A 25,694-nucleotide genomic window follows, 5' to 3' on the forward strand; every position below is an offset into this window, starting at 1 on the left:
TGAATTGAATTCATACGGTTGAATTATTGTCAGGGGCGGAGGACCTAGTAATAGTATACACCAAATCTGCCATTAATGCACTTCAGGAGCCTCGAGGAGCGACTTCAGATACACAATCAAGGCCTAATTTCAAAAAGTTGTTAGACAGCAGCAGGAATTGGTTGGGGCACCAGTCACAACTATGTAAACGTTACGGAATTTTATCCCCGGTAACCAGTTTCTACTAAGTGATATTTGTCTTACAGGCTTTATGAAAATGGGCCCTGACAGTGGCTACCAAGGGCACACTTTTAATTGGGAGTGGGGGGGGGGGGGGGGGTCGGGGGCACAATTTTTTTTTCTGGGGGCACTGCATGCTGGCAATAGATTCCTTTGCACATTTTAAAAACTGGATCTTAATCCAGGCAATGTGGCAGCCCCTCAAGGGAATAATAGTCAATTAATTATGCATTGACGTTCGATGCTCTTTTCAACGCTTTGTTTACTATTAATATTAAAAGTATTTTCAAGGCTTTATTGGAGAGATGGTTTTTAAGATACATGGTTGTAAAATGAAAACAGATAAACAAAAATACACAGGATAGAAATATTAAAAAATAACTACTTGAAAGAGTTGTATTTTAGGATCCCTCTCACAAATATTATGCCTGCCATTTTTTAGTAAGTCAACCGAGTGTAGCTTCATCTGGATTTCATCTGCCTAATGATCCGACTTTTCGATGGCTTGTAAATAACACCAGATACAAGTCTGACTGGTTGTTCGGATTTATTGATCGCTAACCAATTAGTCAATACATTAATAAAACAATTTTACATGCTCACATAGATATGCCCAAATCTTAATGTTTATTTATTTCAATCTACTGAACACTCATACACTGAAACAACAATCTGCTTTGCAGGGTAACAACATTAAACCTCAATACCTTTGGAACATTGCATTTTTTGAAGAATAACTTGGAGAGATTTGCAGTAATACCATGTATTACTACAAAGCTACTGGGTAACCAGCAACATAGTCTATAGCATTTTCCTGAAGACAATCAGAGCATACTGATCAGAACGTTGAGTTTCAGAACCAATACTACTCAAAATAGATTTTCACATGGTTTTATCTAAACCTCTCTTAACAAAATATTTATGAAAAACAATTTGCAATTTGTAGGAGGGGAAGAAGAATTTCGTATCAATTTGGACATACTGCTTCAAAATTCAAGAGTCTCTCCCAGGGGTCGAAATTAAGTGTATTTCCATGGTAGTCAGCAGGGCTAGTGACCAATAATTTTTAGTAGCCCTGATTAGATTTTGGTAGCCCGAAAGACACATTATGTCTCGCGTCATGGCTCAAACTTTACAATACACCAATAACATAGTTCTTTATTGTTTGTGATGATGATTTTTGCATTATTTTTCCACTAGCCCGTCGGGCTATCAAACTGGAAAAATGAGTAGCCCGGCTGTAAATCTGGTAGTCCCGGGCTAGCGGGCTAGTGGCAATTTCGAGCCCTGCTCTCCTCATCAATGACAATGTGTTTTCAGTATTTCAATCCTTATAAACAGACAAGATTATGTTAAAATAGTACTGGTAAGTAAAAAGATAAACCTTCCTGACATAATAACAGCATTGTCTGGTTTAGGTGGTTTTTCTCTTATATAATTTTGTCAATGTTATTTATGCGTATGTGAATCCATTTGTGTTTTTGTTAGTCTGGGCATGCTTATACTAACTTACTTCCAAGATTATCAATTGATTCAAGATGGTTATATGTCTAAACAGTTTGTAATTGACAATTATTCGTTTTTACCCTTACACCGATGTGTATAAAGAACTGTATATAATTACTCAGTACTTTCCCTAGATCAGTGACAAACAAATCCTTAGGCAAAATACTTGGGTGGGATTCATATCAAGGATCTTTGCATTGCTAGAGTAGATGTCTGACCACTAGACCACCAAGCTAGCCCCCCAGCAGTGGCTAGAGGCAGTTTGAACCCTATGTTTTAAAAGCACGTACTGCAACAAGGGGGAAAATAGCATCCGAGGCGAAGTTGAGGGTCCCAGTGGCCCCTGTCACAGTGTGCAACATTGGTTTTGTAGTACCTTGGTAACATTATCATTCCTCTTCTCGAAGTTCTGTTGTCATTTTCAAACATTATTTCGACAGAGTATTGTACACTCCTTGCTGTGCCTTTGTGTAGCGCGCATCCATAGCTATATTACATGCATTTTTTATCACATCATGTGATTGGTTCTTGACCAATAAACCCTGCACAATTTGTAACTGAGTTAAAACAAAAGGAGTTGTGAAGGTTTACTGGTCAAGAACCAATCATGTGATACACATATTACATGGCGGAGGTCACACACTGCGCGTTACACACAGCTCTGAGGGAAACAAGATCATTCCCATTGCGGTCGATTTCCGCACTTCATTAGAAACAGCCCCAAGTTTGAGGGTACAGTAAATAATTGTTTTTTATTTGTATAACTGTTCCTCTGCCTACTCCATTGTAGTAATGTTGAAGCTGACAACAGGACTTTGAACAGAAGAATAAAAACGCTTACCATGGTATAACAAAGCAATTGTGGGTTTTGGTCCATGGGTTTTGTACACACGAGGGGCCAAAAAGCACCCTCGGCTTCACTGTAACAAATAGGCTTGTAATTTTGTAATGTTTACTTCAAACTTTCCTGCATGTTGAGACTATCTGTATATAAAGAAAGAAAGGGGAAAAGAAAAAAGGATAGATAGTTATTAAATATACGCTATAACGTGAAGCGCTATATAACTCCAAACGTGAAGTTAGATTATTTATTTCTCATCAAATATGACATTTCAGACAAAAATATTTCAAGGGATGTTTTCTACTATCACCATCATTAGACCATGTCAGTTTTATGTAAATCTGTGATCTTCACGATTTTTGTTTCTTACCAATTCTGTAACTTTCCTTTAAAGGAACTAATCAGAATTGGGTTTGCTAACAAAACAGTTGCTGGCAATGTAAGCACTTTATGTAAACCACCATATACATGAAGTGACAAACCTGTAGGAGTTTGAGATCGATTGGCCATTTTTGTCACGAGAGAATAGTGAAAAACCGAATACAAATTTTTCATTGCATCCATGCCAAAATAAAAATTAATAAAACGCTCACTGAGTGATAAACTCCAAAGGCGAAGTTAGACTATTTATTTGTAGTCAAATATGACACTTCAGACAGAAATATTTCAAAGGATGTTTTCTACTATCATCATCATTAGACCATGTAAGTTTTATGTAAATCTGTGATCTCCACATTTTTTGTTTCATACCAATTATGTAACACTCCTTTAAGTTATGATTATTTAAAGCCTCAAAATTATGCGTTTTCAGTATGTAGTGTAAGAACGGAGACTCCTTTGGTCAAACAGCTCCTGTTCACCATACTTTGCAGTTCCAAGAACAAGTCACATCACTTTTGCCGATAGAGCCTTCTCGGTATATGGACCCAAACTCTGGAATAAACTTCCCAATCACATCAGGGACACAACATCATTCAACACATTCAAGGCACTTCTGAAAGCCCACTTGTTTCAGGAGGCCTACCATCAATGACTTTTTATTTCTTCTGTGCCTCAGCGCCTTTGAGCAAACTTTTGATTTAGGCGCTATACAAATTACGCTTGATTGATTGATTGATTGATTTCACTTACACCGGGTTTCAATGCATGTTCATATCACAAAAGTTACTGTTGTAGCCATTGATAAGGCATCCCCCCCCCATCCTGATTGCCCATGCCAATGCATAATAATGTTTTTGAAAAAAACACTGTCCCATCTTGCTGATTGTTCAAGCTTTCAGAAAAACATGGTTTCAAAGCGGTTTCATCAAACCCTTAATATAAATGTATTTTGAGGTTTTCAAACAAACAAAATTTGTAGAAAACTGTACCTTTTTTAGCCTTTGGTAAACTTGAAAACACTCACCATTTGACAGACTTCATTGTGTCGAATGTCAAAATGAAGTGCCCGTGTTATTCTACAAAACGATGACATCATCTCCAAAACCCGGTTTAATCTCGTGATATAGGCGTGAACATATCTCCTTACGTCATTTCAAGATGACCGCACCCGGGAGTTGCACATCGGCAAGTGGCTAAATTGGCGGCATATTTCAACGAATTGAACGATGCCAAAGGAAAGGGGATAATTAATAGCAAAAATTAAAAGATGAATCTTTCGGCACGAAATGTCGTTTAATTAAACTTTAATTAATGTCGCATTTGATGAACAGAAATGACAAAAAAGGCTTATTAAAAATTGCTTTTTTTAGTTTTACTACATGGTGGTATTTGATATAGATATGATTATAAATCCGAAAACGGTTGTTCGCTGGACTCCCTAACTTAAGTAAAGGTATCTGAAAACAACCGGTTATAATTATTAAAAAAGCTCCAGCTGATAAAAATAATATATCAACCATCTACTGCACGGCTGTGTGCAAAAAGTGTACATACTGGTACCCTGTGCGATTTCACAAATCACGGATCATACCCGCCCTCTTGTGACGCATTTGCAAAACGAGGTCGGGTAATTTTCATTTATTGTTGGCAGAGGAGTTACACGTACAGTAGATAGGGACTGTGAAATTTCGGTAAGAATTTATCATTTTTAACAATTTTTGAGATTGCGGAGTGGATTCTCTGGTCAAAAGATTACACATTGATATATCAAAGTACACATAAAGCCCAATTTTGGCGAGATTAAAAAAACGAAAAGAGAGATTTCTGATTCCAAAATCCATTGAGCCATGGGTCGTTAAACGCGTGACAGATGACCCCCTATGAGTTTACAGGAGACGATAGCCGGACGAAACCGAAATAGTTCTAGGAGCTGTAGAGCCTTACGTGTTTCTAAGTTTTGGTCAAGGGAGAGGAGACTCTTTGCTTGGCAAATAAAACCACACAATTTTTATCTAGGGACTGTTTACATCGCGCACAGAGAGGTAAAAGATTTGCCACGATTTTAGGGACACCTCGAAAACAGGACCTCCTACGATAGAGTTTTCCAAACGGTCGAGTTGTCTCAACCCTTTTATGTCCGAACGATCGAGTTGTCCATCGAACGGACGAGTTGTCCACCACAAGCTGTCCTTACTCTATGGTCTGAGTGATATTCCTCCACTCCAGTACCAGAGTACCGTACCGTAGTACAACAATATAGTTATAAAAAGTTACAGTTATAACTTATATATACAAACCATATTCAGATCGGAACTTACCACAGAACAAGTGAAGTAACAAGCATGACCAGCATCAACTTCCATCGCACAATAAAAAAGAGTAATAAAATAATGCACACAATATCGTTTATTACTTTTTTAACGGTCCCCTTGAACAGCGCCCCTTCAGTTTAGGTTAGGTTAGTTTATTTAACGGTCCCCTTAAATAGCGCCTCCTAAAGATTACGGCAAGTCACGTCCAGGTTTTAACAACCTTTGTTCCTCAACTTCGTTTCATAAGACCGTGTGAAAAGATCGCACCCGAACCTACAGTAAAGCGTGCTGGGAGATAGGGGGTCGAGCGACAAATACGCGAGGTTGCGTGGTGACGTCATGGTCTGGTTTAAGAACTACCGAACCGCAAGAGGGCGCTATTTATTGGGACCGTTCAATAAAACTACACGAATTATTCATCACGTCAGCGATGGGGGCGCTATTTATGGGGGCCGTTAATTAAACTAGACTACGTTCACCGATGGAGGCGCTATTTATGGGGACCGTTAACTAAACTAGACTACATTCACCGATGGAGGCGCTATTTATGGGGACCGTTAATTAATTAAACACTTCTGTCTATTGAGAGCGCCAATAAGGGGGGGGGGCCGTAAAATAATAACGATGACCACTATGAACTAGTAATAATTTATCAAGACGACAATTTGTTTATCAAGAACTATTAATTTTTCGTTCACGATTGATGTAAAAAAAAAGTAGCTTTAATACTTAATTATCCTTTTCAATTAATTGAATGTTAACTACCCGATAGACAACACCAAGCAATTCTGTTACGCCACACCTGAATTTTTTTTTTTTTAATATTATTATATTATATGAGAATTCTAACAAAAAACAAGGACACTGATCAATGTGTGGGCGCATTCTTTAAAAAGGAAATAATTATGCTTCATTTCGACATACTGCCTCAAATTTAATGGAGTCTTATCTCATCAAAGACACAAACATAAAACACAAATTGGTCAAACCGTTTTTAATGTCTGATGAACAAAACAATATTTTATTCACAAACTCAGTGCTTCAGTGTTACAATTTTTCTCATTTGGGCAAAACACATTATGTTCAGTTCAAAACATTAAAATATTATATAGTAAAAATGCAAAGACAAAAACCCTGACAATAATAGCCTAACGTGTTTTTCCTCTGATTTGTCAATGAATGAGTCCAAGACAATTTGTTAAAAACTGTAATATTTACACATTAAACTAATAAGTTATTGGTGAACAATAACATCATGAGTTATTTCTAATATAATTACTCATTGTCCACGCTTTATACTCTTGCTTGTGTTTTCATTGCATCTTTTTTAAGCTGTACCAAAACTAATAAGTTTGGTTCCTTTTATGTTTGCCTTGAGAATGGAAATTACTGATAAAACGTTGTTTTGTCAACCACTGGTTTATAGCCAACATTACTCAAGAGGTTTACAAATGGTGCTACTGCAAACATCACTTGGTTATTACTCCAACCATGCAACACTTCAAACCCTACTGATGAGTTCTTGTCCTTGGTTAACTCAACATTGCCTGCAGGGGTTAACAAATACATAATAAAATGATTAAGAGATTTATTATCAAAGACTAAATAATATGTATTAAATTCTTGAATGTAAAAAAAAAGACATAGTGATATCAGTAGCATTCATCAAATAATCAATGAATACCTCCCAAAAAGTACTATTGGTTTTTCTCTTGAGACTTGGTAATTGAATTGAGCTTGAAAACACAACATTAGTCGGTGGCCATTTTCTATGTCCCCTGTTCCCCATTTATTGCTTTCTAAAGTAGAAAGCAGGCTTTTGTGAATTGAATTTTGGCCCCTTTCTCTTGTAGTTTGACTTATTGACAAACGATCCTACGGATGACAAAAGTAATTGTGTATTCAAATGTGCAACATTTTCACACTGTCCGAAGGTTTTAACAATTTTTATAACTTGAAACATCAATATTACCTTTGCTGGTCTTGAACTTTTAATGAATCTTGGCTCCTTGTCACAAGTTTCCCATGTAAAGTCCAGAGATGTCCTCACTGTCTGAACAGTATCTGTAAATTAGTGTAAATTGAAAAAAAAACTATTTCTTTAGTAATATAAATGCAAAACAGGGAAAGCATGTGGATATTGAAAGGAAAGTGACAAAAAGAGACTGAGTGATTATGGACAGGCATCTGGAATTTTAATTTGTATTACTAAAGATTGACAATATTATACAATTTTAATATTATAGGACAAGTTAGGTCAATGAGATTGTGGTTTAAACATTTTCAAATGTAAAGTAAAATTATAAAAAAAAATCACTCTATTCAAAGCCAGTTGACACTATAATGACTAATGCCAATTACTCAAAATAATTGTTAGCATAAAAACTTACTAGGTAACAATCAATGCAATGGAGAGCTGTCGACATGGTTGATGATAGTTTAAAATTATTGTTATGTGTGTGGCTGTGACTGTGTGTGAGCCCCACTCAGCTCAGCTTGGGCCTTGGTTTTTATTTTATAAATAAAGGAAAGTATAAAAAATAACAAAGTTTATCTAAGGTTACTTAACTTCTAAGTTAAATGAAAAAGTAATTAAAACAGTAGGTTAAAAATAACAAAGGAATTTGTCAATCAGTATTTTGTGCTTAATTTAATAGCTTTGTGAAACTTTGCCCAGTTCAGTAGGGGCTTCAAATTGATATGAGCGTGCAATTCAAATATCTACCTGCCCTTTTTCACGAAAAAGATGCAGCACAAAATAAGCCTGCCATTTGTTTGCGCAGTGTGCATATGCATGGTGTGTGACTCACTAATTGGCAATCATCATCATGACCATCCTATTTTACTAATTAGGCAAAAGAAAAACAACTGTTACATTTCTTCATATCGTAACTTACCCTAATATCAAAAGCACATTGTCCTGTTTCCATAAGGCAATTATGAGCAAACTGTCAGTTCTGAAAGCTGTCAAAAAGAGCTTAATTTTCAAGTTTTAGCCGCCTTAACCGAGGAATTAAATGGCGGCCGCCGGATAAAGTTTTGTCTTTATGAATGTGACGTCATCGAGGGTGGGGGGGGGGGTAGTGGTTTGAAACTAGTACGACCGTAGAGGGAGGTATACAAGGGGACCGTTAAAAAAACATCTACCCCATACCTCCTGCAGCAGCAAAGCATGGGGTCGAGCGGGAAGCGAAAATCTTGGGCACGATCGAAGATGCGGGGTGACCGCCCACAAAGAGAGGTTGTGTGATGATGACGTCATGGAGTACCTGGTTTATCGAACTGTAAGAGGGCGCTAATCATTTGGACCGTTAAATAAACTAGACGTTAACACTTCTGTCCAATATGAGCCTAAGAAAGGTCATTTTTATCTTGATCCTAATTGAATCACGTTTTAACAACCTTATAAACTGCTGTGGAATGTTCATTTGAATGCTTGTCTATAGAAGAGAATAGTAGCCAGGAACCTTGTGTTTTCCCTTCTCAATTGATGATAAGAAACCTTAGTGAGTTAATAATGAATAACCAAAATTATTAACTACCCAAAAATCAATACCTATTGAACAATTTTACATGCTTACATTTCCACGACCAGACCCGACTTGATAGGGTGTTTTTTCAATTATTTTAAGAAAATTCTTTTGTTGGAAACTTTTTGGGGGCAAAACATTCATGAAAAACAGAGCGTTCACTGTAACTGGGCTTTTTGCCAGGGGAAAATTATGAGTCTGCCTCAAAATCAATGGAGTCGAAAAAACAAACAAAGGGATCAAACATTGTTGAATATTTCCAATGAATAAACAATGTTTTATTTACAAATTGCTTCAGTGGTTTACATTTTTTCTTATAAACAAATACACCAATGTTCAATACAAATTTTAGAAAGTTGCAAAGATAAAATTCCTGACAAGTAGCCTTGTGTGATTCATGTGGGTTTTCTCTGATTTGTCAATGAACGAGTCCAAATAAATTTGGTTAAACTGTCAATGTTAACATAACACCAAGAAGTTGTTGTTGAACGTCACAAGTATTCTCTATATTATAACTAATTGTCAAAAAACTGTTAAGCTTTAATTCTCACTTTCATTTTTCTAGCACTTTTTTTAAGCAGTTTAGTATCGTGTAATACAATTCAAACATCATTAGCATTGATGGCTGATGTTTCTTCTGATGGGTTCTTCAGGTGATGTGTGTGCAAGGTGAAAATCTCTTGTGAATAGTGTTCTGAGGAAATTGTCTGTTTTCATCCACTGGTTGAGAACCAACATCACTCAAAAGAGATTTACAAATGGTGCTACCCCAAACATCACCTGGTTATTACTCCAACCATGCAATGCTTCAAATCCTACTGATGAGTTCTTGTCCCTTGTTTACGAAACATTGCCTGCAGAGTGAGAAAATAAACAAAAAAATTGATTGAGAGGTTAATTTCCGATTAATAAAAAAATGAGTGAAAGGTTAATTTATGATCAACAAATAAATGGATACCCCCTTAAACTCTTGATTAATAGAAGTACTTTTAATTTGTATTTTTCTTGAGAATTGGCTATTGAGCTTGAAAACACAACCTTAGTAGGTTACCCTTTTCTATGTCCCCTTTTCATAATTAATTGTTTTCTAAAGTAAGTAGGCTTTTGCGAATTGAATTTCAGCCCCTTTCTCCTGTAGTTTGACTCATTGAAAAATAATCCTACTGAACAAAGTAATCGTGTATTAAAGTTTACAACATTTTCACACTGTCCGAAGGTTTTAACAATTTTTATAACTTGAAACATCAATATTACCTTTGCTGGTCTTGAACTTTTAATGAATCTTGGCTCCTTGTCACTAGTTTCCCATGTAAAGTCCAGAGATGTCCTCACTGTCTGAACAGTATCTGTAAATTAGTGTAAATTGAAAAAAAACCTATTTCTTTAGTAATATAAATGCAAAACAGGGAAAGCATGTGGATATTGAAAGGAAAGTGACAAAAAGAGACTGAGTGATTATGGACAGGCGTCTGGAATTTTAATTTGTATTACTAAAGATTGACAATATTATTCAATTTTAATATTATAGGACAAGTTAGGTCAATGAGATTGTGGTTTAAACATTTTCAAATGTAAAGTAAAATTATAAAAAAAATCACTCTATTCAAAGCCAGTTGACACTATAATGACTAATGCCAATTACTCAAAATAATTGTTAGCATAAAAACTTACTAGGTAACAATCAATGCAATGGAGAGCTGTTGACATGGTTGATGATAGTTTAAAATCATTGTTATGTGTGTGGCTGTGACTGTGTGTGAGCCCCACTCAGCTCAGCTTGGGCCTTGGTTTTTATTTTATAAATAAAGGAAAGTATAAAAAATAAGAAAGCTTATCTAAGGTTACTTAACTTCTAAGTTAAATTAAAAAGTAATTAAAATAGTAGGTTAAAAATAACAAAGGAATTTGTCAATCAGTATTTTGTGCTTAATTTAATAGCTTTGTGAAACTTTGCCCAGTTCAGTAGGGGCTTCAAATTGATATGAGCGTGCAATTCAAATATCTACCTGCCCTTTTTCACGAAAAAGATGCAGCACAAAATAAGCCTGCCATTTGTTTGCGCAGTGTGCATATGCATGGTGTGTGACTCACTAATTGGCAATCATCATCATGACCATCCTATTTTACTAATTAGGCAAAAGAAAAACAACTGTTACATTTCTTCATATCGTAACTTACCCTAATATCAAAAGCACATTGTCCTGTTTCCATAAGGCAATTATGAGCAAACTGTCAGTTCTGAAAGCTGTCAAAAAGAGCTTAATTTTCAAGTTTTAGCCGCCTTAACCGAGGAATTAAATGGCGACCGCCGGATAAAGTTTTGTCTTTATGAATGTGACGTCATCGGGGGGGGGGGGGCTGGGGGTTTGAAACTAGTACGACCGTAGAGGGAGGTATACAAGGGGACCGTTAAAAAAACATCTACCCCATACCTCCTGCAGCAGCAAAGCATGGGGTCGAGCGGGAAGCGAAGATCTTGGGCACGATCGAAGATGCGGGGTGACCGCCCACAAAGAGAGGTTGTGTGATGATGACGTCATGGATTACCTGGTTTACCGAACTGTAAGAGGGCGCTATTCATTGGGACCGTTAAATGAACTAGACGTTAACACTTCTGTCCAATATGAGAGCGTTATAATCGTTATCATAAGAAAGGTCATTTTTATCTTGATCCTAATTGAATCACGTTTTAACAACCTTATAAATTGCCGTGGAATGTCCATTTGAATGCTTGTCTATAGAAGACAAAAGTAGTCAGGAACATTGTGTTTTCCCTTCTCAATTGATGATAAGAAACCTTAGTGAGTTAATAATGAATAACCAATATTATTAACTACCCAAAAATCAATACCTATTGAACAATTTTACATGCTTACATTTCCACGACCAGACCCGACTTGATAGGGTGTTTTTTCAATTATTTTAAGAAAATTCTTTTGTTGGAAACTTTTTGGTGGCAAAACATTCATGAAAAACAGAGCGTTCACTGTAACTGGGCTTTTTGCCAGGGGAAAATTATGAGTCTGCCTCAAAATCAATGGAGTCGAAAAAACAAACAAAGGGATCAAACATTGTTGAATATTTCCAATGAATAAACAATGTTTTATTTACAAATTGCTTCAGTGGTTTACATTTTTTCTTATAAACAAATACACCAATGTTCAATACAAATTTTAGAAAGTTGCAAAGATAAAATTCCTGACAAGTAGCCTTGTGTGATTCATGTGGGTTTTCTCTGATTTGTCAATGAACGAGTCCAAATAAATTTGGTTAAACTGTCAATGTTAACATAACACCAAGAAGTTGTTGTTGAACGTCACAAGTATTCTCTATATTATAACTAATTGTCAAAAAACTGTTAAGCTTTAATTCTCACTTGTATTTTTCTAGCACTTTTTTTAAGCAGTTTAGTATCGTGTAATACAATTCCAACATCATTAGCATTGATGGCTGATGTTTCTTCTGATGGGTTCTTCAGGTGATGTGTGTGCAAGGTGAAAATCTCTTGTGAATAGTGTTCTGAGGAAATTGTCTGTTTTCATCCACTGGTTGAGAACCAACATCACTCAAAAGAGATTTACAAATGGTGCTACCCCAAACATCACCTGGTTATTACTCCAACCATGCAATGCTTCAAATCCTACTGATGAGTTCTTGTCCCTTGTTTACGAAACATTGCCTGCAGAGTGAGAAAATAAACAAAAAAATTGATTGAGAGGTTAATTTCCGATTAACAAAAAAATGAGTGAAAGGTTAATTTATGATCAACAAATAAATGGATACCCCCTTAAACTCTTGATTAATAGAAGTACTTTTAATTTGTATTTTTCTTGAGAATTGGTTATTGAGCTTGAAAACACAACCTTAGTAGGTTACCCTTTTCTATGTCCCCTTTTCATAATTTATTGTTTTCTAAAGTAGCCTTTGTGAATTGAATTTCAGCCCCTTTCTCCTGTAGTTTGACTCATTGAAAAATAATCCTACTGAACAAAGTAATCGTGTATTAAAGTTTACAACATTTTCACACTGTCCGAAGGTTTTAACAATTTTTATAACTTGAAACATCAATATTACCTTTGCTGGTCTTGAACTTTTAATGAATCTTGGCTCCTTGTCACTAGTTTCCCATGTAAAGTCCAGAGATGTCCTCACTGTCTGAACAGTATCTGTAAATTAGTGTAAATTGAAAAAAAAACTATTTCTTTAGTAATATAAATGCAAAACAGGGAAAGCATGTGGATATTGAAAGGAAAGTGACAAAAAGAGACTGAGTGATTATGGACAGGCGTCTGGAATTTTAATTTGTATTACTAAAGATTGACAATATTATACAATTTTAATATTATAGGACAAGTTAGGTCAATGAGATTGTGGTTTAAACATTTTCAAATGTAAAGTAAAATTATAAAAAAAATCACTCTATTCAAAGCCAGTTGACACTATAATGACTAATGCCAATTACTCAAAATAATTGTTAGCATAAAAACTTACTAGGTAACAATCAATGCAATGGAGAGCTTTCGACATGGTTGATGATAGTTTAAAATCATTGTTATGTGTGTGGCTGTGACTGTGTGTGAGCCCCACTCAGCTCAGCTTGGGGCTTGGTTTTATTTTATAAATAAAGGAAAGTATAAAAAATAAGAAAGCTTATCTAAGGTTACTTAACTTCTAAGTTAAATTAAAAAGTAATTAAAATAGTAGGTTAACAAAGGAATTTGTCAATCAGTATTTTGTGCTTAATTTAATAGCTTTGTGAAACTTGGCCCAGTTCAGTAGGGGCTACAAATTGATATGAGCTTGCAATTCAAATATCTACCTGCCCTTTTTCACGAAAAAGATGCAGCACAAAATAAGCCTGCCATTTGTTTGCGCAGTGTGCATATGCATGGTGTGTGACTCACTAATTGGCAATCATCATCATGACCATCCTATTTTACTAATTAGGCAAAAGAAAAACAACTGTAACATTTCTTCATATCGTAACTTACCCTAATATCAAAAGCACATTGTCCTGTTTCCATAAGGCAATTATGAGCAAACTGTCAGTTCTGAAAGCTGTCAAAAAGAGCTTAATTTTCAAGTTTTAGCCGCCTTAACCGAGGAATTAAATGGCGGCCGCCGGATAAAGTTTTGTCTTTATGAATGTGACGTCATCGAGGGGGGGGGGGGGGTAGTGGTTTGAAACTAGTACGACCGTAGAGGGAGGTATTCAAGGGGACCGTTAAAAAAACATCTACCCCATACCTCCTGCAGCAGCAAAGCATGGGGTCGAGCGGGAAGCGAAAATCTTGGGCACGATCGAAGATGCGGGGTGACCGCCCACAAAGAGAGGTTGTGTGATGATGACGTCATGGAGTGCCTGGTTTATCGAACTGTAAGAGGGCGCTATTCATTGGGACCGTTAAATAAACTAGACGTTAACGCTTCTGTCCAATATGAGCCTAAGAAAGGTCATTTTTATCTTGATCCTAATTGAATCACGTTTTAACAACCTTATAAACTGCTGTGGAATGTTCATTTGAATGCTTGTCTATAGAAGAGAATAGTAGCCAGGAACCTTGTGTTTTCCCTTCTCAATTGATGATAAGAAACCTTAGTGAGTTAATAATGAATAACCAATATTATTAACTACCCAAAAATCAATACCTATTGAACAATTTTACATGCTTACATTTCCACGACCAGACCCGACTTGATAGGGTGTTTTTTCAATTATTTTAAGAAAATTCTTTTGTTGGAAACTTTTTGGTGGCAAAACTTTCATGAAAAACAGAGCGTTCACTGTAACTGGGCTTTTTGCCAGGGGAAAACTATGAGTCTGCCTCAAAATCAATGGAGTCGAAAAAAACAAACAAAGGGATCAAACATTGTTGAATATTTCCAATGAATAAACAATGTTTTATTTACAAATTGCTTCAGTGGTTTACATTTTTTCTTATAAACAAACACACCAATGTTCAATACAAATTTTAGAAAGTTGCAAAGATAAAATTCCTGACAAGTAGCCTTGTGTGATTCATGTGGGTTTTCTCTGATTTGTCAATGAACGAGTCCAAATAAATTTGGTTAAACTGTCAATGTTAACATAACACCAAGAAGTTGTTGTTGAACGTCACAAGTATTCTCTATATTATAACTAATTGTCAAAAAACTGTTAAGCTTTAATTCTCACTTGTATTTTTCTAGCACTTTTTTAAGCAGTTTAGTATCGTGTAATACAATTCCAACATCATTAGCATTGATGGCTGATGTTTCTTCTGATGGGTTCTTCAGGTGATGTGTGTGCAAGGTGAAAATCTCTTGTGAATAGTGTTCTGAGGAAATTGTCTGTTTTCATCCACTGGTTGAGAACCAACATCACTCAAAAGAGATTTACAAATGGTGCTACCCCAAACATCACCTGGTTATTACTCCAACCATGCAATGCTTCAAATCCTACTGATGAGTTCTTGTCCCTTGTTTACGAAACATTGCCTGCAGAGTGAGAAAATAAACAAAAAAATTGATTGAGAGGTTAATTTCCGATTAACAAAAAAATGAGTGAAAGGTTAATTTATGATCAACAAATAAATGGATACCCCCTTAAACTCTTGATTAATAGAAGTACTTTTAATTTGTATTTTTCTTGAGAATTGGTTATTGAGCTTGAAAACACAACCTTAGTAGGTTACCCTTTTCTATGTCCCCTTTTCATAATTTATTGTTTTCTAAAGTAGCCTTTGTGAATTGAATTTCAGCCCCTTTCTCCTGTAGTTTGACTCATTGAAAAATAATCCTACTGAACAAAGTAATCGTGTATTAAAGTTTACAACATTTTCACACTGTCCGAAGGTTTTAACAATTTTTATAACTTGAAACATCAATATTACCTTTGCTGGTCTTGAACTTTTAATGAATCTTGGCTCCTTGTTACTAGTTTCCCATGTAAAGTCCAGAGATGTCCTCACTGTCTGAACAGTATCTGTAAATTAGTGTAAATTGAAAAAAAAACTATTTCTTTAGTAATATAAATGCAAAACAGGGAAAGCATGTGGATATTGAAAGGAAAGTGACAAAAAGAGACTGAGTGATTATGGACAGGCGTCTGGAATTTTAATTTGTATTACTAAAGATTGACAATATTATACAATTTTAATATTATAGGACAAGTTAGGTCAATGAGATTGTGGTTTAAACATTTTCAAATGTAAAGTAAAATTATAAAAAAAAATCACTCTATTCAAAGCCAGTTGACACTATAATGACTAATGCCAATTACTCAAAATAATTGTTAGCATAAAAACTTACTAGGTAACAATCAATGCAATGGAGAGCTGTTGACATGGTTGATGATAGTTTAAAATCATTGTTATGTGTGTGGCTGTGACTGTGTGTGAGCCCCACTCAGCTCAGGTTGGGCCTTGGTTTTTATTTTATAAATAAAGGAAAGTATAAAAAATAACAAAGCTTATCTAAGGTTACTTAACTTCTAAGTTAAATTAAAAAGTAGTTAAAATAGTAGGTTAAAAATAACAAAGGAATTTGTCAATCAGTATTTTGTGCTTAATTTAATAGCTTTGTGAAACTTTGCCCAGTTCAGTAGGGGCTTCAAATTGATATGAGCTTGCAATTCAAATATCTACCTGCTCTTTTTCACGAAAAAGATGCAGCACAAAATAAGCCTGCCATTTGTTTGCGCAGTGTGCATATGCATGGTGTGTGACTCACTAATTGGCAATCATCATCATGACCATCCTATTTTACTAATTAGGCAAAAGAAAAACAACTGTTACATTTCTTCATATCGTAACTTACCCTAATATCAAAAGCACATTGTCCTGTTTCCATAAGGCAATTATGAGCAAACTGTCAGTTCTGAAAGCTGTCAAAAAGAGCTTAATTTTCAAGTTTTAGCCGCCTTAACCGAGGAATTAAATGGCGGCCGCCGGATAAAGTTTTGTCTTTATGAATGTGACGTCATCGAGGGTGGGGGGGGGGGGGGGGGGGTAGTGGTTTGAAACTAGTACGACCGTAGAGGGAGGTATACAAGGGGACCGTTAAAAAAACATCTACCCCATACCTCCTGCAGCAGCAAAGCATGGGGTCGAGCGGGAAGCGAAAATCTTGGGCACGATCGAAGATGCGGGGTGGCCGCCCACAAAGAGAGGTTGTGTGATGATGACGTCATGGAGTACCTGGTTTATCGAACTGTAAGAGGGCGCTAATCATTGGGACCGTTAAATAAACTAGACGTTAACACTTCTGTCCAATATGAGCCTAAGAAAGGTCATTTTTATCTTGATCCTAATTGAATCACGTTTTAACAACCTTATAAACTGCTGTGGAATGTTCATTTGAATGCTTGTCTATAGAAGAGAATAGTAGCCAGGAACCTTGTGTTTTCCCTTCTCAATTGATGATAAGAAACCTTAGTGAGTTAATAATGAATAACCAATATTATTAACTACCCAAAAATCAATACCTATTGAACAATTTTACATGCTTACATTTCCACGACCAGACCCGACTTGATAGGGTGTTTTTTCAATTATTTTAAGAAAATTCTTTTGTTGGAAACTTTTTGGTGGCAAAACTTTCATGAAAAACAGAGCGTTCACTGTAACTGGGCTTTTTGCCAGGGGAAAACTATGAGTCTGCCTCAAAATCAATGGAGTCGAAAAAAACAAACAAAGGGATCAAACATTGTTGAATATTTCCAATGAATAAACAATGTTTTATTTACAAATTGCTTCAGTGGTTTACATTTTTTCTTATAAACAAACACACCAATGTTCAATACAAATTTTAGAAAGTTGCAAAGATAAAATTCCTGACAAGTAGCCTTGTGTGATTCATGTGGGTTTTCTCTGATTTGTCAATGAACGAGTCCAAATAAATTTGGTTAAACTGTCAATGTTAACATAACACCAAGAAGTTGTTGTTGAACGTCACAAGTATTCTCTATATTATAACTAATTGTCAAAAAACTGTTAAGCTTTAATTCTCACTTGTATTTTTCTAGCACTTTTTTAAGCAGTTTAGTATCGTGTAATACAATTCCAACATCATTAGCATTGATGGCTGATGTTTCTTCTGATGGGTTCTTCAGGTGATGTGTGTGCAAGGTGAAAATCTCTTGTGAATAGTGTTCTGAGGAAATTGTCTGTTTTCATCCACTGGTTGAGAACACTCAAAAGAGATTTACAAATGGTGCTACCCCAAACATCACCTGGTTATTACTCCAACCATGCAATGCTTCAAATCCTACTGATGAGTTCTTGTCCCTTGTTTACGAAACATTGCCTGCAGAGTGAGAAAATAAACAAAAAAATTGATTGAGAGGTTAATTTCCGATTAACAAAAAAATGAGTGAAAGGTTAATTTATGATCAACAAATAAATGGATACCCCCTTAAACTCTTGATTAATAGAAGTACTTTTAATTTGTATTTTTCTTGAGAATTGGCTATTGAGCTTGAAAACACAACCTTAGTAGGTTACCCTTTTCTATGTCCCCTTTTCATAATTTATTGTTTTCTAAAGTAGCCTTTGTGAATTGAATTTCAGCCCCTTTCTCCTGTAGTTTGACTCATTGAAAAATAATCCTACTGAACAAAGTAATCGTGTATTAAAGTTTACAACATTTTCACACTGTCCGAAGGTTTTAACAATTTTTATAACTTGAAACATCAATATTACCTTTGCTGGTCTTGAACTTTTAATGAATCTTGGCTCCTTGTCACTAGTTTCCCATGTAAAGTCCAGAGATGTCCTCACTGTCTGAACAGTATCTGTAAATTAGTGTAAATTGAAAAAAAAACTATTTCTTTAGTAATATAAATGCAAAACAGGGAAAGCATGTGGATATTGAAAGGAAAGTGACAAAAAGAGACTGAGTGATTATGGACAGGCGTCTGGAATTTTAATTTGTATTACTAAAGATTGACAATATTATACAATTTTAATATTATAGGACAAGTTAGGTCAATGAGATTGTGGTTTAAACATTTTCAAATGTAAAGTAAAATTATAAAAAAAAATCACTCTATTCAAAGCCAGTTGACACTATAATGACTAATGCCAATTACTCAAAATAATTGTTAGCATAAAAACTTACTAGGTAACAATCAATGCAATGGAGAGCTGTTGACATGGTTGATGATAGTTTAAAATCATTGTTATGTGTGTGGCTGTGACTGTGTGTGAGCCCCACTCAGCTCAGGTTGGGCCTTGGTTTTTATTTTATAAATAAAGGAAAGTATAAAAAATAACAAAGCTTATCTAAGGTTACTTAACTTCTAAGTTAAATTAAAAAGTAATTAAAATAGTAGGTTAAAAATAACAAAGGAATTTGTCAATCAGTATTTTGTGCTTAATTTAATAGCTTTGTGAAACTTTGCCCAGTTCAGTAGGGGCTTCAAATTGATATGAGCTTGCAATTCAAATATCTACCTGCTCTTTTTCACGAAAAAGATGCAGCACAAAATAAGCCTGCCATTTGTTTGCGCAGTGTGCATATGCATGGTGTGTGACTCACTAATTGGCAATCATCATCATGACCATCCTATTTTACTAATTAGGCAAAAGAAAAACAACTGTTACATTTCTTCATATCGTAACTTACCCTAATATCAAAAGCACATTGTCCTGTTTCCATAAGGCAATTATGAGCAAACTGTCAGTTCTGAAAGCTGTCAAAAAGAGCTTAATTTTCAAGTTTTAGCCGCCTTAACCGAGGAATTAAATGGCGGCCGCCGGATAAAGTTTTGTCTTTATGAATGTGACGTCATCGAGGGTGGGGGGGGGGTAGTGGTTTGAAACTAGTACGACCGTAGAGGGAGGTATACAAGGGGACCGTTAAAAAAACATCTACCCCATACCTCCTGCAGCAGCAAAGCATGGGGTCGAGCGGGAAGCGAAAATCTTGGGCACGATCGAAGATGCGGGGTGGCCGCCCACAAAGAGAGGTTGTGTGATGATGACGTCATGGAGTACCTGGTTTATCGAACTGTAAGAGGGCGCTAATCATTGGGACCGTTAAATAAACTAGACGTTAACACTTCTGTCCAATATGAGCCTAAGAAAGGTCATTTTTATCTTGATCCTAATTGAATCACGTTTTAACAACCTTATAAACTGCTGTGGAATGTTCATTTGAATGCTTGTCTATAGAAGAGAATAGTAGCCAGGAACCTTGTGTTTTCCCTTCTCAATTGATGATAAGAAACCTTAGTGAGTTAATAATGAATAACCAATATTATTAACTACCCAAAAATCAATACCTATTGAACAATTTTACATGCTTACATTTCCACGACCAGACCCGACTTGATAGGGTGTTTTTTCAATTATTTTAAGAAAATTCTTTTGTTGGAAACTTTTTGGTGGCAAAACTTTCATGAAAAACAGAGCGTTCACTGTAACTGGGCTTTTTGCCAGGGGAAAACTATGAGTCTGCCTCAAAATCAATGGAGTCGAAAAAAACAAACAAAGGGATCAAACATTGTTGAATATTTCCAATGAATAAACAATGTTTTATTTACAAATTGCTTCAGTGGTTTACATTTTTTCTTATAAACAAACACACCAATGTTCAATACAAATTTTAGAAAGTTGCAAAGATAAAATTCCTGACAAGTAGCCTTGTGTGATTCATGTGGGTTTTCTCTGATTTGTCAATGAACGAGTCCAAATAAATTTGGTTAAACTGTCAATGTTAACATAACACCAAGAAGTTGTTGTTGAACGTCACAAGTATTCTCTATATTATAACTAATTGTCAAAAAACTGTTAAGCTTTAATTCTCACTTGTATTTTTCTAGCACTTTTTTAAGCAGTTTAGTATCGTGTAATACAATTCCAACATCATTAGCATTGATGGCTGATGTTTCTTCTGATGGGTTCTTCAGGTGATGTGTGTGCAAGGTGAAAATCTCTTGTGAATAGTGTTCTGAGGAAATTGTCTGTTTTCATCCACTGGTTGAGAACCAACATCACTCAAAAGAGATTTACAAATGGTGCTACCCCAAACATCACCTGGTTATTACTCCAACCATGCAATGCTTCAAATCCTACTGATGAGTTCTTGTCCCTTGTTTACGAAACATTGCCTGCAGAGTGAGAAAATAAACAAAAAAATTGATTGAGAGGTTAATTTCCGATTAACAAAAAAATGAGTGAAAGGTTAATTTATGATCAACAAATAAATGGATACCCCCTTAAACTCTTGATTAATAGAAGTACTTTTAATTTGTATTTTTCTTGAGAATTGGTTATTGAGCTTGAAAACACAACCTTAGTAGGTTACCCTTTTCTATGTCCCCTTTTCATAATTTATTGTTTTCTAAAGTAGCCTTTGTGAATTGAATTTCAGCCCCTTTCTCCTGTAGTTTGACTCATTGAAAAATAATCCTACTGAACAAAGTAATCGTGTATTAAAGTTTACAACATTTTCACACTGTCCGAAGGTTTTAACAATTTTTATAACTTGAAACATCAATATTACCTTTGCTGGTCTTGAACTTTTAATGAATCTTGGCTCCTTGTCACTAGTTTCCCATGTAAAGTCCAGAGATGTCCTCACTGTCTGAACAGTATCTGTAAATTAGTGTAAATTGAAAAAAAAACTATTTCTTTAGTAATATAAATGCAAAACAGGGAAAGCATGTGGATATTGAAAGGAAAGTGACAAAAAGAGACTGAGTGATTATGGACAGGCGTCTGGAATTTTAATTTGTATTACTAAAGATTGACAATATTATACAATTTTAATATTATAGGACAAGTTAGGTCAATGAGATTGTGGTTTAAACATTTTCAAATGTAAAGTAAAATTATAAAAAAAAATCACTCTATTCAAAGCCAGTTGACACTATAATGACTAATGCCAATTACTCAAAATAATTGTTAGCATAAAAACTTACTAGGTAACAATCAATGCAATGGAGAGCTGTTGACATGGTTGATGATAGTTTAAAATCATTGTTATGTGTGTGGCTGTGACTGTGTGTGAGCCCCACTCAGCTCAGGTTGGGCCTTGGTTTTTATTTTATAAATAAAGGAAAGTATAAAAAATAACAAAGCTTATCTAAGGTTACTTAACTTCTAAGTTAAATTAAAAAGTAATTAAAATAGTAGGTTAAAAATAACAAAGGAATTTGTCAATCAGTATTTTGTGCTTAATTTAATAGCTTTGTGAAACTTTGCCCAGTTCAGTAGGGGCTTCAAATTGATATGAGCTTGCAATTCAAATATCTACCTGCTCTTTTTCACGAAAAAGATGCAGCACAAAATAAGCCTGCCATTTGTTTGCGCAGTGTGCATATGCATGGTGTGTGACTCACTAATTGGCAATCATCATCATGACCATCCTATTTTACTAATTAGGCAAAAGAAAAACAACTGTTACATTTCTTCATATCGTAACTTACCCTAATATCAAAAGCACATTGTCCTGTTTCCATAAGGCAATTATGAGCAAACTGTCAGTTCTGAAAGCTGTCAAAAAGAGCTTAATTTTCAAGTTTTAGCCGCCTTAACCGAGGAATTAAATGGCGGCCGCCGGATAAAGTTTTGTCTTTATGAATGTGACGTCATCGAGGGTGGGGGGGGGGTAGTGGTTTGAAACTAGTACGACCGTAGAGGGAGGTATACAAGGGGACCGTTAAAAAAACATCTACCCCATACCTCCTGCAGCAGCAAAGCATGGGGTCGAGCGGGAAGCGAAAATCTTGGGCACGATCGAAGATGCGGGGTGGCCGCCCACAAAGAGAGGTTGTGTGATGATGACGTCATGGAGTACCTGGTTTATCGAACTGTAAGAGGGCGCTAATCATTGGGACCGTTAAATAAACTAGACGTTAACACTTCTGTCCAATATGAGCCTAAGAAAGGTCATTTTTATCTTGATCCTAATTGAATCACGTTTTAACAACCTTATAAACTGCTGTGGAATGTTCATTTGAATGCTTGTCTATAGAAGAGAATAGTAGCCAGGAACCTTGTGTTTTCCCTTCTCAATTGATGATAAGAAACCTTAGTGAGTTAATAATGAATAACCAATATTATTAACTACCCAAAAATCAATACCTATTGAACAATTTTACATGCTTACATTTCCACGACCAGACCCGACTTGATAGGGTGTTTTTTCAATTATTTTAAGAAAATTCTTTTGTTGGAAACTTTTTGGTGGCAAAACTTTCATGAAAAACAGAGCGTTCACTGTAACTGGGCTTTTTGCCAGGGGAAAACTATGAGTCTGCCTCAAAATCAATGGAGTCGAAAAAAACAAACAAAGGGATCAAACATTGTTGAATATTTCCAATGAATAAACAATGTTTTATTTACAAATTGCTTCAGTGGTTTACATTTTTTCTTATAAACAAACACACCAATGTTCAATACAAATTTTAGAAAGTTGCAAAGATAAAATTCCTGACAAGTAGCCTTGTGTGATTCATGTGGGTTTTCTCTGATTTGTCAATGAACGAGTCCAAATAAATTTGGTTAAACTGTCAATGTTAACATAACACCAAGAAGTTGTTGTTGAACGTCACAAGTATTCTCTATATTATAACTAATTGTCAAAAAACTGTTAAGCTTTAATTCTCACTTGTATTTTTCTAGCACTTTTTTAAGCAGTTTAGTATCGTGTAATACAATTCCAACATCATTAGCATTGATGGCTGATGTTTCTTCTGATGGGTTCTTCAGGTGATGTGTGTGCAAGGTGAAAATCTCTTGTGAATAGTGTTCTGAGGAAATTGTCTGTTTTCATCCACTGGTTGAGAACCAACATCACTCAAAAGAGATTTACAAATGGTGCTACCCCAAACATCACCTGGTTATTACTCCAACCATGCAATGCTTCAAATCCTACTGATGAGTTCTTGTCCCTTGTTTACGAAACATTGCCTGCAGAGTGAGAAAATAAACAAAAAAATTGATTGAGAGGTTAATTTCCGATTAACAAAAAAATGAGTGAAAGGTTAATTTATGATCAACAAATAAATGGATACCCCCTTAAACTCTTGATTAATAGAAGTACTTTTAATTTGTATTTTTCTTGAGAATTGGTTATTGAGCTTCAAAACACAACCTTAGTAGGTTACCCTTTTCTATGTCCCCTTTTCATAATTTATTGTTTTCTAAAGTAGCCTTTGTGAATTGAATTTCAGCCCCTTTCTCCTGTAGTTTGACTCATTGAAAAATAATCCTACTGAACAAAGTAATCGTGTATTAAAGTTTACAACATTTTCACACTGTCCGAAGGTTTTAACAATTTTTATAACTTGAAACATCAATATTACCTTTGCTGGTCTTGAACTTTTAATGAATCTTGGCTCCTTGTCACTAGTTTCCCATGTAAAGTCCAGAGATGTCCTCACTGTCTGAACAGTATCTGTAAATTAGTGTAAATTGAAAAAAAAACTATTTCTTTAGTAATATAAATGCAAAACAGGGAAAGCATGTGGATATTGAAAGGAAAGTGACAAAAAGAGACTGAGTGATTATGGACAGGCGTCTGGAATTTTAATTTGTATTACTAAAGATTGACAATATTATACAATTTTAATATTATAGGACAAGTTAGGTCAATGAGATTGTGGTTTAAACATTTTCAAATGTAAAGTAAAATTATAAAAAAAAATCACTCTATTCAAAGCCAGTTGACACTATAATGACTAATGCCAATTACTCAAAATAATTGTTAGCATAAAAACTTACTAGGTAACAATCAATGCAATGGAGAGCTGTTGACATGGTTGTTGATAGTTTAAAATCATTGTTATGTGTGTGGCTGTGACTGTGTGTGAGCCCCACTCAGCTCAGGTTGGGCCTTGGTTTTTATTTTATAAATAAAGGAAAGTATAAAAAATAACAAAGCTTATCTAAGGTTACTTAACTTCTAAGTTAAATTAAAAAGTAATTAAAATAGTAGGTTAAAAATAACAAAGGAATTTGTCAATCAGTATTTTGTGCTTAATTTAATAGCTTTGTGAAACTTTGCCCAGTTCAGTAGGGGCTTCAAATTGATATGAGCTTGCAATTCAAATATCTACCTGCTCTTTTTCACGAAAAAGATGCAGCACAAAATAAGCCTGCCATTTGTTTGCGCAGTGTGCATATGCATGGTGTGTGACTCACTAATTGGCAATCATCATCATGACCATCCTATTTTACTAATTAGGCAAAAGAAAAACAACTGTTACATTTCTTCATATCGTAACTTACCCTAATATCAAAAGCACATTGTCCTGTTTCCATAAGGCATATATGAGCAAACTGTCAGTTCTGAAAGCTGTCAAAAAGAGCTTAATTTTTAAGTTTTAGCCGCCTTAACCGAGGAATTAAATGGCGGCCGCCGGATAAAGTTTTGTCTTTATGAATGTGACGTCATCGAGGGTGGGGGGGAGGGGGGGTAGTGGTTTGAAACTAGTACGACCGTAGAGGGAGGTATACAAGGGGACCGTTAAAAAAACATCTACCCCATACCTCCTGCAGCAGCAAAGCATGGGGTCGAGCGGGAAGCGAAAATCTTGGGCACGATCGAAGATGCGGGGTGGCCGCCCACAAAGAGAGGTTGTGTGATGATGACGTCATGGAGTACCTGGTTTATCGAACTGTAAGAGGGCGCTAATCATTGGGACCGTTAAATAAACTAGACGTTAACACTTCTGTCCAATATGAGCCTAAGAAAGGTCATTTTTATCTTGATCCTAATTGAATCACGTTTTAACAACCTTATAAACTGCTGTGGAATGTTCATTTGAATGCTTGTCTATAGAAGAGAATAGTAGCCAGGAACCTTGTGTTTTCCCTTCTCAATTGATGATAAGAAACCTTAGTGAGTTAATAATGAATAACCAATATTATTAACTACCCAAAAATCAATACCTATTGAACAATTTTACATGCTTAC

General features: G+C 35.4%; 6 long non-coding RNA genes across 6 annotated transcripts; all 6 read right to left on the bottom strand.

Moving 5' to 3' along the window:
* Nucleotides 1-829: 829 nt before the first annotated feature.
* Nucleotides 830-5,401, bottom strand: LOC139936595 (uncharacterized). The gene is made up of 3 exons (XR_011785982.1): nt 5,266-5,401; nt 3,972-4,140; nt 830-2,709 (listed from the first exon to the last, which is right to left on the bottom strand). It is a non-coding gene; the product is annotated as an uncharacterized lncRNA (long non-coding RNA).
* A 704-nt stretch (nt 5,402-6,105) lies between these two features.
* On the bottom strand, nt 6,106-8,327 carry LOC139936353 (uncharacterized). The gene is made up of 3 exons (XR_011785948.1): nt 8,157-8,327; nt 7,232-7,323; nt 6,106-6,806 (listed from the first exon to the last, which is right to left on the bottom strand). It is a non-coding gene; the product is annotated as an uncharacterized lncRNA (long non-coding RNA).
* Nucleotides 8,328-9,193: 866 nt separating this feature from the next.
* On the bottom strand, nt 9,194-11,105 carry LOC139936334 (uncharacterized). Its single transcript, XR_011785945.1, has 3 exons — nt 10,968-11,105; nt 10,044-10,135; nt 9,194-9,643 (listed from the first exon to the last, which is right to left on the bottom strand). It is a non-coding gene; the product is annotated as an uncharacterized lncRNA (long non-coding RNA).
* Nucleotides 11,106-12,018: 913 nt separating this feature from the next.
* On the bottom strand, nt 12,019-13,942 carry LOC139936267 (uncharacterized). The gene is made up of 3 exons (XR_011785929.1): nt 13,781-13,942; nt 12,864-12,955; nt 12,019-12,468 (listed from the first exon to the last, which is right to left on the bottom strand). It is a non-coding gene; the product is annotated as an uncharacterized lncRNA (long non-coding RNA).
* An 875-nt stretch (nt 13,943-14,817) lies between these two features.
* Nucleotides 14,818-16,757, bottom strand: LOC139936324 (uncharacterized). The gene is made up of 3 exons (XR_011785942.1): nt 16,587-16,757; nt 15,662-15,753; nt 14,818-15,266 (listed from the first exon to the last, which is right to left on the bottom strand). It is a non-coding gene; the product is annotated as an uncharacterized lncRNA (long non-coding RNA).
* An 875-nt stretch (nt 16,758-17,632) lies between these two features.
* Nucleotides 17,633-25,140, bottom strand: LOC139936323 (uncharacterized). The gene is made up of 7 exons (XR_011785941.1): nt 25,007-25,140; nt 24,082-24,173; nt 22,201-23,686; nt 21,276-21,367; nt 19,395-20,880; nt 18,470-18,561; nt 17,633-18,074 (listed from the first exon to the last, which is right to left on the bottom strand). It is a non-coding gene; the product is annotated as an uncharacterized lncRNA (long non-coding RNA).
* Nucleotides 25,141-25,694: the final 554 nt, after the last annotated feature.

Source organism: Asterias amurensis, chromosome 4, assembly GCF_032118995.1.
Source record: "Asterias amurensis chromosome 4, ASM3211899v1".
NCBI classification, from domain to species: Eukaryota; Metazoa; Echinodermata; class Asteroidea; order Forcipulatida; family Asteriidae; genus Asterias; species Asterias amurensis.